Genomic DNA, 14,603 nt, shown 5'->3' on the forward strand with positions numbered 1-14,603 from the left:
TATGAAAAAAGCAACAGTAGTAGCAGAGGATTTTGAATTTTGCTTTTTAAGTCAGTAGATCACCGTAGAGTTGCGCCCCTACAAACAGCACAAAGGATGAATCCCACCTCCTTCATTATTGCTGTTTGTGCCGGTGAAAGTAGTGTTTGTGGTATTGAAAGCATCTCGGAAGATAAAGGTGCAGTCACTTCCACATGTCATGATATCATTAGATCTGACGACAAGAGCTGAAGCCCCCGGCATTTACCAAGCCAGCAATGTGAGGAAGAGGGGCATGGAGGGAGGTAGCGTGGCCGAGCGGTCTAAGGCGCTGGATTTAGGCTCCAGTCTCTCTGGGGGCGTGGGTTCGAATCCCACCGCTGCCAAATGTTAGTGTTTCCAGACCTGCAATACGATCAGTAAAAGCGCTTTTTGTTAGGCTGCGGGAGGTGTTTAGAGATAGACTTTCTAAAAAACAGGCTTAACATCAAGGCAGAAAAAATATTTTGTTTTCTCAACATAAATTCTCTTTGGCATGTTCAGCTTTATGTAGGAAACAACATCTGCCGAGATCACTTTTGAGGCAGTGCACATGATAGTGTACCGGCAAGTACATTTAATATTGGCTTTGGTGGTGAGCTGCTTTTGTCTGTGAAACTTTTAATTCTTCACGCCGAATCATTGGCAGGGGTAAAGCTTATTAAATCTTCGAACATAGCGCTCCATCAGAAATACTTTGTTCGTGGTCAAAAGAGATCAGAGGATTAACTTCATGAATTCACATAGCATACCTTACAGGAAAGATTTAAAAGGGGAATTGATTGTGCTTCCTGATGTTGCTCCTGTGGTTTCTTTGGATACAATGGTGAATGTTCTTTGACGTTCTACTAGAGTATCCACTGGGTGGGCTTTATCAATCAGCTCGGATAGGTCATCAGTGCTCCGTCTCCGGAAAATAATCAGCACTGTCGTTTTTTTCCTGTGCTGTCTTTTAAAACATATAAGATCACGAGTTTACAGATTTCTCCAAATAACAACTATACATTTTAACCCAGCGGTTAGCATTCCTTCAATCCAATAGTTTTACTCCGGGTAAAAAGCAGCGAAATATATAGAGAGATGATATTCAAATATTTCAACATTCTTATTGGATTACCTGTATGGATATATCGCTCAGAATTCCTAATATGATTTTGAGTTCAGTTTTGCTTTACTACTTTCAGAGTCTTTTATTGACCTCCTGAAGCAGAGAAGTGACATAATCACAAATGCGACCTACCTGTGCTGCTGTTTTTGGTTAATAATGATTATTGCGAGAAAAAAAAACAGCTCCTTGCATTAAGAGCACGCTCGCTGGTTGTGTTTGGTATTTTCCGTGGTGCTCTTCCTCAGCTGCAAAGTTATTTGGCTAGCAAAGACCTCTGAGAAGGAGTCTGAATCCGTCAACAACACAGGAATTCTAAGATCGCACTGCCGTCTTGTGTACAGAGATCTGCTTTTTCCTTATTGAGTGTTTTGGTGTTTAAGAACACGTATCCTACCTTGAATGCTAGTTTCAAAAGATATGTTACCGGATCACAGATTTTCTTGAAAAGATTTGGGGATGCACTTACCGGGATTCAAACCCGGCTCAATTATTTAGAAGGCACCTATAGCACCAACGCACTTCTGAGAAACACCAGCACATTTCCGCAATCCTCCCTCTCACCTACAAAGTTATGAAGAGACAGACGTCCAATGAAAACTAATTTGATTCACTCAAGGCTCCGCTCTTTTATTGTGATGTCATTTTAATTAATGTTAGCTGTGATAAGGTGTCGTTTCTGTCTCTTAAAGTTTAAGTCTGCTCCTTTCTTCCTGGTTTAGAAATAATGTTCCATGATTGTTTACAAACACCACTATCACTTATTTGTCCAGCTCTAACGCCTGTGTGCGTTGACAAGGCATCTCCAAAGGACATATTAAATAACATGATCCTTCCTGTTACCATTCCTGCGGTTGGAGCGTTGTTTCGCCCTTTTTCGTTCTTCTACAATATTTGCAGACAGGGCTTTATCACTCGAGTTTTACAAAACAAGTCGGTCCATGAAAATCATCAGTACTGCTGTTGTTCTATGCGTAGTTTAATCAAGGTAGTCGAGTGAGGAGGTAAAAAAGCACTCCCCCGTCGATAAATCAATCATCGTCGCCCGTGTGACTGGATATAAAAATAACTGATTCATTTTTACCCAGTCTCTGGAAGTTTCGATGCGATTATTTTTCCTTCCTTATTTCTTCATTCCTATGAATTTACTCTGTAGTAAAGGAAACGCGAAAGCGGGAAACTGTAGGCATTCTTCGTGAGTGGTGGATTGTGTTCAGAGAGCATCAGCACATCTCTAAGTCAGTTCCATTGATAGGTCTGTTGGGGATTTAGCTCAGTGATAGAAGGCATGCTTTGCATGTATGAGATCCCGGTATCTTTAGGTGCTTTATATTACTGTGCTCACATCGCAATCTTCTGTTGAATGTGAACTCTTTGCTCGTGTTCATAGAGAGCCAGATTTACACAATTAAATTCAGGCACACTCGAAGTGCTATGGTGTTGCTCTGCTGTTTTAAATGTACCTCTAAAGCATTTAGCTCTGTTAACTACCAAATGATTTGAACTAATTTTATGTTATATTCAGGAAATCCAGAGGTCTTCAGACGTGTCGTGGCTGTTGAAGAAGACACCTTTTAAATCTCACCCAGGATTTCTTGAGAGATCATTCAGCGAGCGAGTCCTCCCTCTGGACTCCGCACTGAGCTGAAAGCTGCGCGAATTCCATTGTACAACTGAGAAAAAAACTGATGGACTAAACAACGACATTTGATGATTACAAGAAATTCAAGAAACACAACAGTCCGAACACAGGTTTGAATCCTGAACGCTTAATTTAAAAGACAAAGCGATGGATACGACCTGTAAACTCTCTTCATGTCTTACAGTTTATGATATAAAAAAAATCTTACTTTCATAGTAATTTCTTGCTGCTGATAGAAGATTTATTGAATTTTAACAAAATCACAATTACAAACATCTTGGGTTAAACAGTTATTCACATACTCTAACGAAGAGAAACGTTAGTGCCTTCCGGTGTGTGAGCCAATTTCTCAAAACAATATTTGTTAGTCTCTCGAGAGGCTGCGCAAGGTGTTTAGAGATAGAATTTCTAAAAGGCAGGCTCCCTAAGCTTAACATCAAGGCAGAGAAAATGTTTTGTTTTCTCTACAGAAATGCTCTTTAAATTTCAACATAGTTACAACTCCCTTTATAAAGGGTGTGCACACTTATAGAACCAAGGCATTGAAAGTTTTTTTTTAATTGTTGTTCCAAAAAATTTTCCATTTGTTTTCGTTCTTAATGTTGTTGATTAAAAGATCTTATTAAATGCGAAAAAATCTGAATGCGAAAAAAGGTCAAAATGCTATTGAAAAAATCAGTAATGTGAGGAAAGATTAATTGTGGGAGCCCCTTACCTCCCCATGTCATGCTGTATTTCTCACTCATTCTACTGGGTGAGGTGCCGTCGCTTCTGGATAAAGTCTGTCAGTGGTCATTCCAGACGGGTCAGGTATGACTGCGCTTCGGCACAAGAAGAGACATGTGACTTACGAGGATCCCGACAGTGTCGTTCGTTTTCCAGGGCCCGGATAGCTCAGTCGGTAGCGCATCAGACTTTTAATCTGAGGGTCCAGGGTTCAAGTCCCTGTTCGGGCGTTTGTGTTTTCCTTAAGTGTACTGTGAATTTCATTATAAATCGTATTTTATCTTCCACTCTTCTAGCTGTACTGTTGATATTTTAAAAGTTCATCACTTGTATTTTCTTTAGTGTTTCCTTTCACAAACCGAAAATGTTCAAGACTATTTTGTCACCGCACTCCACGTAGATAATCACAGGAAAAGTAAAGGAAACGCAGTGAGGAGCTCACACAGCGAGTACTCTTGAATACAACAAGAGGAAAAGCACACTCTGCATATCTGCGGAACATCACGTCCGAGTTTACAGTGACAGCAGCGATTGAGCGAAGTAGTTTTTTATTACTGGCTCGCTGAACGATCTCTCAAGAAACCCCGGTGGAGATTCAACAGGTCTCTAATAATCACGTTCAAAAAGGTGACGATACATTTTTATTTTAACTAAGTAGCCTTAATGGCAACACAGTGTTAGGAGTCCGGCTTTTCTTATTTCTTCTGCAGAACCAGCGGTATCGGAATATACTGATCCGCAAAATAAGCGCTTTCGTTTCTGATCGTTTTTATTGAGCGCTGCTCTAAACTTTACATTTGCTTGTGCTGGTTTTCCTCATGAAAAAAGAAATTTCTCTAATTACATGATTCCATGATCAACGAGGAGAAAGAAATAAAATACATAATTCATTATAAGAACTAAAGGCAAGATGGCTGGTGGTCTAAGGCGTTCAGGTCGCAGTTTCCTCTGGAGACGTTTGTTCAAATCGTACTTCTAATAAGTACTCTTTTTCTCGTTAGAGTAGAAACGATAGAAGCCTTAAGTGGGAAAAAATCACAACATCTCGCATTTCACGTGTTTAATGTTAATTGTCTCAGTGGTTGCCTCGGTGATTGATGGCTCTTCTCTCTTGCAGGGTGACGGCAAACTTCTTCAGAGAGGGAGTCTCCCACGCACGGCTTTTCTTCATCAAGAGCCGAGGCAACAGAGACAGACTTCAAACTGACATTAATTACTTCATGAGCGTTTATGACCGTCTTTAAAAAGCTGAGAAAAGTCGAAAACGTCTTCGGAAAAGAGGAAATGTCTGCTGACAGTAAACTGAGCTCACCCTCAGCTGCGGACAAGCGCTCCTCGTTAGTACAGTGCTGAGTAACCTCGCTTGTCGCGCGAGAGACCGGGTTACGTTTCTGTGACAGGGCGCTGGTTAAATTTTTTAACAACCTGACTTCATTTAGAAAGTGTGTACTGTGTACTAAGTTTCGGACTAGTTAGTGCAGTAGAATATGGAGATCATCTCCAGCTCTGAGCTCAACTGCAACAAGCAGTCGTGCTGAGCAAAGTCAGAGCCCAGCTTAACGTGTGCTCAGTGTGGTGCTCAGGACACAGGGGTATTGTTGTGGTTATAATTAGCACAAACTGCACGGGCTCTGAATCAGAACATTTCAATTTATCTGATCAGTAAATTAAAATGCAGGACACATTAATATAGGATTATTACTGTGTCTCTGTCCTGTTCGTATATAACCCAATGTCCCTCACAGTTTAGAAGATACCAGTATGGACACCTAACTCGTAATTCAGTACTCATTGCAAATAGTCCCAAAACAAGCACGTCCAACAGCTGCGGGGTTGAAGGTGAACATGTATCGTATTGTAATGGCTTCTATTTCCACTCATGAATGAGACAGTTTCATGAGGAGATCCTACGCACAATTAAGCGAACACATCGCTATTTCGGTCTGATGTAGAGGCTCCATTTGTGTCAGCAGTACTATAAATGTAAGTCTTATACACTTTCAGGGGCTGCATCTGTAGCGCTTCATCTAAGAGAACTGTTTTACTTTACCGCATGGTTACATTCACCCACCCAATTTATTCTCAGAATACCAAATGGCTCAATAACCCTGTTTTCCCCTGGGAACCACCAGTGTACTGTCTCATTCCATTCAAAAATATAACAAATTTATTAAATTAATATATTCAATGAACTGTGTAACACAGAGCTGGAAAGGTGAAATCAGGATGGCTGAGCAATTGAGCAGCTGAAACTGTTGATCAGGATGGCTGAGTGGTTAAGGTGTCAAATTTGCAACCCACTAAGCAAATGTCTATGTGGGTTCAATCCCTGCTCCTGTAATTTGCTTTTGAAGTGACAGAACACTTTGAAGATTTTCACTCTATTAAAATATGTATTTACTAAATTTCAGTTCTCTTCACTCCCTGGGATAACTGAACTCTCACCATCGCATCCTGAAGGCTTTACATGCATTAGCTGTGATACAGCTCCTAATAAAGACAGAATGAAACTGTATCAATAATAAATGACATGTTTTAAATAAACGTTTATTGATAAACTTCATTATTAATAAAAGTGGTGTGACAGGAAAGCAAATAAAATATTACAATGATATTCCAAGCAACTGATGTGTGCCGGAGCCAAATGTCATCAACTGTGGGCTTTGTAAATTGTTTAAAAATTTTAAGTGAAGTTGAGATAATTAACAATTTGTTGATTCCTGCAGTTACAGATTAAAACGTGAGAAGAGTTTCTCTGGGTTTATCTCTGTCCGAGAGCCTGATGTGAATATGCTGAACGCAGTGTCTTTGATTTATGTACTCAAACAACCAAAGAATCCCATTCTCGTCATCCTATGGTTTGTCAAACGTGATTTTTTCAAAGTGGGTGTGATTTCGTTTAGTCTTTCGCTCCTGTACTAGAGCAGTAATGTTTCTAGACGCGCATGAACATGGTATAATAGGCTGACAGCAGGAACACGTGGCCCACAAGCATTAACAGTATCAGAGGTGTCTGCAGTATGTTGGTTTGTGAGCAGCGATAAAATAAAATGCCGAGGAAGCAGGTGTGCCTGCATTAATAAAGCTCCATCGAGCGGAAAAAGTAACAGAAGAACCAATCTAAATCCAACAGCAAGTTTCTGCAGTTGAAATCACAGGCAAAACTGCCACTGGTGAGGCTTGAACTCACAACCTCAGCATGACTCCACTCTGTACTGCACGCTGACCAAATGCACCACTGCAGCTGCACAATGTGTTTGTTACATGTCTTAGATGTATTTACTGGAAGGTTGACGAAATCGTAAATCACTGATTTCATTATCTGCACGTTTAATATCTAGGAGAGAGAACTCCTTCAGGTTCTACAGCTCATAAGTGCACTTTAAGAAGTCTTTGCTTTTGTGAGATGGATCTCCGAGGTGCAGCTTTTTTCTTATTACTAAAGATACCTCTACATTGTAAACTATTTGAAGACCTAGAAAAAGGAACGTGGCGTTAGTTGAAATAAGCACTGAATGGGTTAAAACTCACGCTAAAGTGATGCCTTGTGGAGAATAAATCAACATACTTTATTCGCACAGGTCACTCTGCCACGGACAAGAACGATCAGCTACCACCACTATTATTATCATTATTATTATTATTCAACCATTTGGGGAACAATACAATTGAACAATCCCACTGTTCTTATGGCAAGAAAAATAACATGAGACCACTGTAAGAATGTTGTAATTGTTTGAACAATTGATTTCTATTTTTCCCTCTTATGGGCAACACTGTGGTATTTCTTTTTCTCTTCGTTGTTGTGCACGGGCTAGTTCTGCAGCGATATTTGCCACAGAAATTTCTGCGCAGCTCCGTATTAAATCTGTTCTCAACTACCAACGGACAGAAGACGACTCCAGTAGATAGCTGTGTAGATGTGTAGGACCACACACGACACAGTGATAGTGGGGCTCTTAATGGACTGGTACACAGACCACACGAGAGGCAAGCAAAACGCTTTTAAAATTCCAAAGGCTCACCAAGTCAGAGGAACAGCAATGAACTGAAAAGATCTGTTACAGACGTCTATGTTAACCTCTTTAGAGCTATAAATACCATTTGTTTAATTTATCTGTAGATTAACACTCCCAAGTAACAGCACCTTACAGTATATTAATGTTAATTCCGCTGGTGGACATTAGCTGGTGTTTTTTGTAACAATTTGCTTGTTCTGCTGTAAGGAATAATAATAACATCACTTTATTAACCCTTTACAATTTATTGCATTAGGAATTATCTTTTTGCATACCCCAGCTTGCTCTCCATGAGACACACAGATAAGGAGAGAGCCTGGGGTCAGAGCACAGGGTCTGCCATTGTATGGTGCCCTGGAGCAGTTGGGGTTAAGGGCCTTGCTCAGGAGCCAAACGGAGTAGGATTCCTCTGCCGGCAGAGGGATTTGAACAAACAACCTTCCAGCCACAGGCACAGATCCTTAGCCACCCCAAGCATATAAAGTAAAGTAAAAAATATACAGTATATAAAGCACGCGAACTTAAATGTTCAAAGTTTTCAGGCTCTTTAGCATTTTCCTTCACACATGGAAAAAGTTCAATGTGTTCTTGTCACATTTCTACACGTAGATAACACAAGATAACACGTACACAAGAACGGATGTAACAGTACAGGACATACAGTGAGGAATTCGCACAGCTTTCAGCTCAGTGCGGAGTCCAGAGGGAGGACTCGCTCGCTGAACGATCTCTCAGGAAATCTCGGTTGAGATTCAACAGGTGCTTCATCAACAGTTACGACAAGTCGGAAGACTCACTGAAGTCCGAAAAGATCAGCCTCTGTGATGCAGTGTCCAGTGACACTAACTGTCCTACTGTTCTCTGCTAATGTAGAGGGTGAATGTAAGGTTTCTTTCTTGTAAAATATTTTCAAGCGTATTTTTGCTGCTGAAAATTAATCTTATGCATTTGAATGAATTCCGATATTGTCACCTAATTCTATACATTGTTTCATCAGACTAGAACATTTAGAGGAGCTCAACTGCATTAATTAATTGCATAGTGATAGTATTTCTTGCCGTTTAAATACGTCAGTCAAAAATGTAGAGAAGGTGCTCCTATTTTCACCATTATAAGAACTGTGATGCACCAGTATTATTTACTTTCATAAAAGTATTGTAATTGTATTGTTCTGTTCCGTTACAGTCTTGAGTGACACAAACCTTCTCTTTTACTGCACTACACAGTTCAGCACACAAGGATCCTCAGTCAAACAAACACTGCAATCACTTGATAAAAGCCATTTCTCATCCTTTCTCTTAGTGTTGGTGCTACTATTGTATGCAAAGGAGGCGACTTGACAATGAAAGGTGTGATCATCTTAAAGAGAGTCTTCATGAAGGTGTGCGTCGTCAAGCTCTCCACTGGCAATTGACCGGGCTTGTGAAGAAACCAATCTCATTCAACAATCATACAAATTGCACAGCTTAAGGCACATGAAGCGAAATCCATGGGCTAATTGACACAAAACAATGTCGCTTCACATTATCCGCAAAGCTGTTTTGCTTGTTGACCACCTCTTCCTACATTACAGTGAGCACATACTGTATATTTCAGTTCCTTCTCTTTTATTTTCCTTACTATTTGACTGTCCCTTTCCCCCATGTGGAGATGTATCCACAGCCAAAACCCTGTGTTTCGCCCTACGTTTGTGCCAGTTTTACAGTTGGTGTAGGAGCCTGCCTTACAGAGGTCCAGTGGCACAGTTGGTCAGTGTGTGGTATGCATGTAGCTGTGCACAGTGGAGTTATAATGAGGTTGTGTGTTCAAGCCTTCCCTGGAGCATTAAGTCTTTTGAACGTTTTCCACCCATAAAAAGTTCATTCGCCGTAGTAGTTTCACTGTGACTTTGCAGGTAAAATAATATTTTGTATGCGATAAATAACTGAACTAGAAAATATTGGAAAGAAATGGCTTGTCACACTATTCGCAGCAGGCACGCAGACAGAGAAATGTCATTAAAGAAAATTCATTAAAAAGAGGAGTGACATCATTGCAAAGGCGATATTTTCTGATGTCTGTTTTGGTTAATAATCATTTGCGTGGGAATTACTTCTGTCATTATTACTAATACTGATAAAAACAGAGACCTCACAGCTCTCTGGACATTGGCCTGGACTCTAGAAAGTCTTTTTATTTGCAAGCGGCTCTGGAACTCAACACCTGTTGATGGGTCACTTCTGTCAGACACATCAGTGGAACCCATGCCCACCTACACACACATTCACACACACTGATAGATATACTGTACACCTACACTCTCACACACATTTACACTCACAGACACATCACACAATTATACACACAATAAGACACTCACACACTCACATATATACACTCACAGACTCACAAATACACAAATAGACACTATATACGCACATAGATACCGCATACACTCTTAGGTACAGATACACTATAACTAACACTAATGCAGGTACTGCTAATATTACAACAGTAACACTATCACCAAAACTTACACTATCATTGTTACTAACACTGACAAAAACTACTACTAGACTAATAATACTTATAATAACAGTAATACTCTCATGAAAACTAACATGATGATGATGAGTGTTAATACTCTGACACTAACACTATAAGTATCACTAATATTACATAAATACTAGCATTAAAACTAAAACTATCAATAATGCTATCATCATTAATATTCACATAGACACTACACACACTGACAGACATGCCCACACATACACTTACAAATATAAAACTACACACTGACAGACACCACACACTCACGGACACAAACCATACACACACATTCTCAGTCATGCATTCACAGAAACAAAGAGACACTACGCATACTCATAGACACCAAACACTCAGAGACCCCACACGCTCACATACTAACAGACACATACCCACACACTCACAGACACACAGCCCACACACACACAGACACCACACACTTCCAGACACGCACCCACACATGCACAGATACCACAAACACACTTATCTACAGATACACGATAACTAACACAAATATAAATACTACTAATACTTGAACAGTAACACTATAATTATAATTAATATTAACATGAATATGAACATTAAAACTAAAACAATCAGTAGTGCCACTGTCATTAATACTCACATGAACACTAGCATTAAAACTACCAGTTGTAATCTCACTAATATTAACATGAAGACACAGATATTAGTATTAGTTGCTACCCGTGACGTCACACCGCTCTCTGTGACAAATGCGAGACACTTATACGCGAGGAGTGACGGGGCGTCTGTTGCCGTGATTACCATTCTTATGATTTATAAACACTGGAAAAATGCATTTAAACTGTTACTTACATACATTTATGAACTTGAAATATCATTTTCTAGCTCTAGGATACAGTTACCTAAATAATAATATGAATAATCATTGTTTAATTACGGATTGAACATTATTAACCCTAAACGCACTATGGTAATTGGTCGATACAGTCTTTATTAACTGTTTTCTAGATACTTAAACAGGGTCAAGAAATGAATCAGTACTCACCAATCGGTGAAGTTAATCGATTTTTCTACGGTTCTTCAGTTTAAATAATTGGTTGTCGATAGATAAGTGATCAATAACTCTTCTCCGTGCACTCCGTGCGCCTCCCGCGGTCTCTCTCTCTCTCTGATCCCGGCGCTCTGGCTGGTGTCTGTGACGTCACAGTGCTTATTCTGACAGAGCAGAGCGCGTCTCTGCTGCTTTTGAGTGTCTTTTTCATGAATGCCAGAGGAATTCGAAATGTTGCAAAAAGAAAAGCGTTTACTTCACAGATTAATGTGTTACAAAGTGTACCCGTGTGGAGCAGTAGAGAACGAGCATGAGTCCCTGAAATAAGCACTTTCAAGGGTTTTACACGAATCATCAGAGTATAGAAGCCAGGAGGATCAGACTCATGTTCCTGGAGGTTAAAACGTGTATCCTGGTTTTATTTCCACCCAGCTCTCAGCTCTATAGGTAGTCTGATGATTTAAATTAGCTGTATAACTGTTACAAGACTTTATCTAATTGTACATTTATAAGACTGCCTGTGAGACACTTCTGAGAGCAGCTGAATCCCAGGGCTGGTGTAGAATCACACACAGACAGGTCTTCTTCTGTGTGATCTGAGTCCCACTGCTCAGAGCTGCAGACTGGTCAACTGGTCACTATTATAGTCACGACCATCGGCCTTTGGCTACTAATAATCAATATACTGATCAGAGTGTCAATACTGGTGTTTATTACATAAATACAAAGATAATTCCACACTCACTTGTGTTATAAAACACTTAAAAAACATGTTTGAGCCTGATATACAGTAAAGAAAGTAATACCGAAGGGCTGGAAGTCCTGGAAAGGGTTAATAGAACCTTCTTGCTTCCAAACTGGAACAGAGCCCACAGCTGCCAGATCAGAGACCCCTGAGCCCAGTTCACAGAGAGGAGAACCAGGAGCTCTTTTATGTCTCTAAGAGGGCTGGGAGAAAGGATAAAAGGGGGAAATGTGACTTGAGTCCAGGCTGTTCTGTCTGATATTGTTCATGTAGCAGCACTGATTGTTTGAATATCTTCTGGTTCTGGATTGTGAGGATAGAGAGCAGTACGGCATTGAGCTTCTGTCTGAGTGTGAGTCTGAGCTGTGAATCTGACTGAGAAGAGAATAATGTTTTTTTTTTATTCTGCCTCAAAATTTTTTTTCTTTGCCAAGTGGTGTTACATCCCCTTCAGATACTCTGCACAGACTGCTAGAGAGAAGAGGAGAGAGAGATGGACAGATTAGAGCACACGCAGCGAGAGAGATATACGTCTTGATTTACTTTGAAGCAAGTGTTAATTTCCTTTCTTGAACAAGTTGTTTCTGAACTTCAAGAAATTCATACAACTTCTGAAAGATAAAATACAAATCTTGCTTATCAGGACAGAAGAAATACCGCAAGAAAATGCCAGTGATTTTTCTCCTTTTAACGAAAAGTTGAGAAAAACAACGGCAGTGCATTTCCATCGGCTTGATTTAGCTTAATACATGTATTCACTCCCTTTTCTGTAGATTACAGCCTGCGAAAGATTAAATAAAGTTATTGGATATTCATGGTCAGTGCAGGAGAAATACTGCCGGCTGGCAGGAAAATGTCAGTATTTTATTTTGTGTGAATGGTGAAAAGCAACGGGAGTGTGTCTCTGCAGCTGTTAAACATCGGGCTGGTGCTTCAAACCCACTCAGGGATGAGGGGATTGTTCCGCTGTAACCATAATCTCTGCTAAAACTTGATGGGATTTCCTCTTGAACTTTGCAGGAAATTTGCATTTTACTCGTGTGGAACTACAAGTAAACAATTAAGTACCTAAGTCAATGTCCAAGAAAAACATTTTCACGTGTGGAATTTTATCTTCAACTGGCTGTTGGGAGAATTCATTTATACACTCGTTGTATCCTTAGCAAAAATATTTTAAAATTAGAACACAGATTTGTTGGAGAACTTGACAATCCTTGACAATCATTATTAAATGAGCATTATACAAATGTGTGTTGATATTTTGTATATGTACCTTAATTGTAATAAATATAAACATAATTGCTTTGATATGGATGTTCATTTGAAGGATTTGAGGAAACTATCAAGGATCTCAGAACAACCAAAGATACATTTGGGCATCTGCTATTGGTAAAGATTAACAAATACAGTAAGTGTGAAGCTTGCACACACACAAGAGAAAAAATCAGTTTTAATTCACTTCATTAAACTGATGGTGTGCTGAACAATCGTGTGTAAAACGTGCATAGCAGAGGATGGTTTCAATCCATCAACCTTTAGGGTATGGGCCCAGCAGGCTTCTGCTGTGCCACTCTGCTAACAGATGATGTGGAGTGATTCAGCAAAAAAGTGCGCCCGAGATGAAAAGTCTCAACGGTAACCGCAGACGTAACTTTGAGCACTTGGTTTTTTATAGTACAAATATCACATGCTGCTCTACATGGGCGTGTCTTCAAGATCATTGTGAACCAAAGCTTCTGCTTTCCGAGGCAACTGATTCTTTCGTCATTAATTCCCAAATCTTCAATGAGAATTAGTGAAATGAAAACCAAGCACATGTACACACTCGCATCGTAGCATGACAGAAAAATGATGGAAGCATTTGAGAAATAACAAGAGTAGTCTGAACAGCTCCAGCCTATCAACTGCTTTACGAAGAGATCGCTCCTTCTACACCCAGTTTATAACACTGAAAATGATTCAGAAAGCACAGCAAAGGTCTAAAACCAGTGAATGCCACTGCATACATAAAATGTCAATTTTTCAAAATTAAAATCTTCAGCTTTGAAGGATTGTCATTAATATATTTTCGTTTTTCTCTTTTTTACATAGCAAGCTTTCGAGAAATAAACTGTCTTGTAATTAAGGCTGCATTAGAAAATGTGTATCTAGCTTTGTTCAATTAAAATCGGGACATCCCAGTGGGCAAAAGATGTAGAATATACGTCTATTAAACTCATATATTAGACATATAAATGTGGTCCGTAATTCGTCTAGAATGAAATTCTAATATGCGTATATCATTATACATCAATTAGATCTATGATTATATGTTCATTGTACATATATGGTTGGAGTTCTATTATACGGATAACTTTAGAGGACTATTATACATATATGGTTAAAGCTCTATTATACATCAAAGATAGATGTTATAGGTGTAGAAACGAAAGAATCAAACCATTGATTTGTTTTAGAAATTTATTCTGAAAATATACAATTATTCACACCTTAAAAATATGTAGTTCATACATATTTAAATATATATGTAATTATATACAATATTGTAATAAACAAATTTAATCATCATAAAAAACACAACTAGTAAACTTCAGTTACAAATTCTAGTAACATGGCAATATATATATATAGTAATGACAAACACAAACTAATTTCATGAACACGCTAATATTTAACTCAAACCCACACTTCGATTCAAATATAAATTTTAAAATTTACAACAATCAATATTTCTACAAAAATATTATTAATGTAGCACAAATGCTACTTTCTAATAAAAACAG

The 14,603-nt window shown here is 39.1% G+C and overlaps 1 non-coding gene across 1 annotated transcript; it reads left to right on the forward strand.

Annotated features, from left to right (window-relative positions):
- Positions 1-283: 283 nt before the first annotated feature.
- trnal-uag (transfer RNA leucine (anticodon UAG)) lies at positions 284-365 on the forward strand. The gene has a single exon. It is a non-coding gene; the product is annotated as a tRNA-Leu (tRNA).
- The last annotated feature ends 14,238 nt before the right edge of the window (positions 366-14,603 follow it).

Source organism: Atractosteus spatula, chromosome 10 (assembly GCF_055471065.1).
Source record: "Atractosteus spatula isolate fAtrSpa1 chromosome 10, fAtrSpa1.hap1, whole genome shotgun sequence".
NCBI lineage: Eukaryota > Metazoa > Chordata > Actinopteri > Semionotiformes > Lepisosteidae > Atractosteus > Atractosteus spatula.